Below are 2,554 nucleotides of genomic sequence, written 5' to 3'. Positions count from 1 at the left end.
ATGGTGGCTAACACTAGTACCAGCTCCTTACAGCTGCTACTGCTAGAGCTTGTAGACAAATCTAAGAATCAAAAATTCTCATTGTGATGAAGAGTGATAAGGAAATTGTTGATACTCTTCTAGGATTTGATAACTTTGTCAATATGGTACTGCAAGATATCACTGAGTTTGAAATCCCACCAGAAGAAAGAATACTAAATTAGATCAGATTTTGCTAAATGGAAATAATAATGTTGGTTCATGGAGGAGGAGGACCTGAGGAATGAATGTGTTTCCTTGACTTATGCTGGATTCTGTTTTGTTTTGTAATGAAAAGAAAATAGATTTTTTTTCGCCTTTTAGTGTTTAGATCCTATAAAGCTAAGTTTCCTATTAAGGGAAATGTTTTGAAGATGTATACCCATTTTTGTACGTTAATCATGATTATCTTGGAAAAAAAAGAAAAGAGTTTCTTTGAAGACTAAAATAGAAGTGTTTTGGTTAAAAAATTTCATCAAGATATTATAAAATATAAATTGCTACTTCTTAATTTTGCCTAAGACTCAATCAATGTGTTTAATTATAAACACCCAAGGCTGTGTTCAGTTTCTAGAAGTGTTTCTTCTTATCATCTAGCTGGTTATTGATTTTCATTATGATCAACTCTTTATTTCTGGAAAATCTGTTTTCCAGATTTGAGATGTTCCTCGACTTATGGTGGAGTTACATCTTGATAAACACATTATAAGTTGAAGATATTGCAAATTGAAAATGCATTTAATATACCTAAACTACTGAACATTGTAGCTTAGCCTAGCCTACCTTAAGTGTGTTCAGAATGCTTAATTAGCCTTCAGCTGGGTAAAATCATCTGGCAACACACTGCACTGTAGAGTATTGGTTTACCCTCCACATCGCATGGCAGACTGGGAGCTGGGGCTCGCTGCCTCTGCCCAGCACAAGAGAGTCTGCTACTACATATCACTAGCCTGGAAAAAGATCAAAATTCAAAATTTAAAGTATGATTTCCACTAAATGCATATGGCTTTTGCACCATTATAAAGTTAAAATTGTAAGTCAAACCATAGTAAGACCATCTGTATTGGAAATCTGACATTATTATCTATGTGTCCTTTATAATTTGCATCTCTTTAGCCTGCCTCCACAGAGGCCTGAATTTCTCATTGTTTTTTTTTTAACCGATTTGATCCTTGTAGTAGTCAGTTTATTCTTTATTGTTCCCATTACAGTAAAAAAGTTAGCAATCACATTTTTCAGTTTGAAACTTCTTTTCTAGCTTCAAATTGTTTTGTTTATGACTACAGATCTTGTTTTTATATCTGTATGATAAGATGCTTCTATAAGGGGTTTAGCCAGCTATTAAATCTCCAGAGTGACCTCATTTCCTAAGTCAGCACCTTTGTCAGGTTTACACTGTGGGTGCCTTTGTAGCTCCCCACTGCATGAAGACTCCAGATTTTATTGTACTTCCTGGAAATGCCAGCAGAATGAACAATTTCTCCCACAAATCATCGCATGACTTAGCTTTATTTTCAGGCCCCACTGCAAACCTCTTGGAGGCCGGTGCTATCCCTTCCCTTACACCCTGCAGGCTGTCTTTTATACATATTAGATTATGGGCACGTCAGTTCTCACATCTTGTCTGTGCTGTCTTAGAGAGATTTCTTGAATTTTCAGTTTGACTAAGTACATCTTTCTGTCATTTCCAAGAGGGTATAATTGTCTCCTTACTATATTCAAAATAGAAGAATGTGGGCTGAGTTTGGCATCTTGTATAGAATGCTACCATTTACTCCACTTTAAATTGAACCTAACATAGGTTGAGTGACTTGTCCAAACTCACAGTAAATAGCAGAGCCTGGTCTTAAACTTAGATCATTTGAACCCAAATTTTGTGTTCTTTCCACTATGGAAGGCCGTATGCATACTAGTTAAGAGTGGGAGTCCTAGAGAAGGAGAGTAGACAGGTTCTAACATCTGGAGGAGTGGGCCCATAGGGGATCATGACAAGGAATTGATTCTCTAGTCAAGCATGAACATGAAAAGAGAATTTTCTTTTCACACCTTACCTCACAGTGTGACCACTGATTTCAATCCCACCTTTTGTGATGCTTCCTCTAACACTGTTGTCATTGTCTTAACAATTGTCATGACTTGTTAGTTATGTGAGGAGAAGTGATCATGGGGCCATTTGCTCCGAGCATCCAGCCTCCAGTTGTCCTTCTATTCTGGGGCTAGGATGGCTGGGTTCCAATCCTGCTCAGTAGCCACCATGATCCCAGACAAATTACTAATGCAAATAGAAATGATGATAATGTTTATCGTACAGAAGTGTTGTAATGATGAAATGTGAGAGAACATGAAAAGTGACAGAAAGCAGGCAGTACCTTCCCAAACATGTGGGCCTACCCTAGGGCAGGCTCTTTGGTAGTTAATGAAGATAAGACAGCAAATACAAAGGTCAAGTATTTGCTCCCTTTTTTGGAAGAGAAAATAAATGAGTATTTAAAAAATGGTAATTGATGACTTCCCAATAAATATTAGCTTCTCTTAT

General features: G+C 37.0%; 1 pseudogene; it reads left to right on the top strand.

The window, feature by feature from the left end:
- Positions 1 to 382, top strand: LOC100437278 (U6 snRNA-associated Sm-like protein LSm5; annotated as a pseudogene).
- Positions 383 to 2,554: the final 2,172 nt, after the last annotated feature.

This window comes from Pongo abelii, chromosome 6, assembly GCF_028885655.2.
Source record: "Pongo abelii isolate AG06213 chromosome 6, NHGRI_mPonAbe1-v2.0_pri, whole genome shotgun sequence".
Classification (NCBI taxonomy): domain Eukaryota; kingdom Metazoa; phylum Chordata; class Mammalia; order Primates; family Hominidae; genus Pongo; species Pongo abelii.
This window is presented reverse-complemented; position numbering and strand designations above follow the sequence as displayed.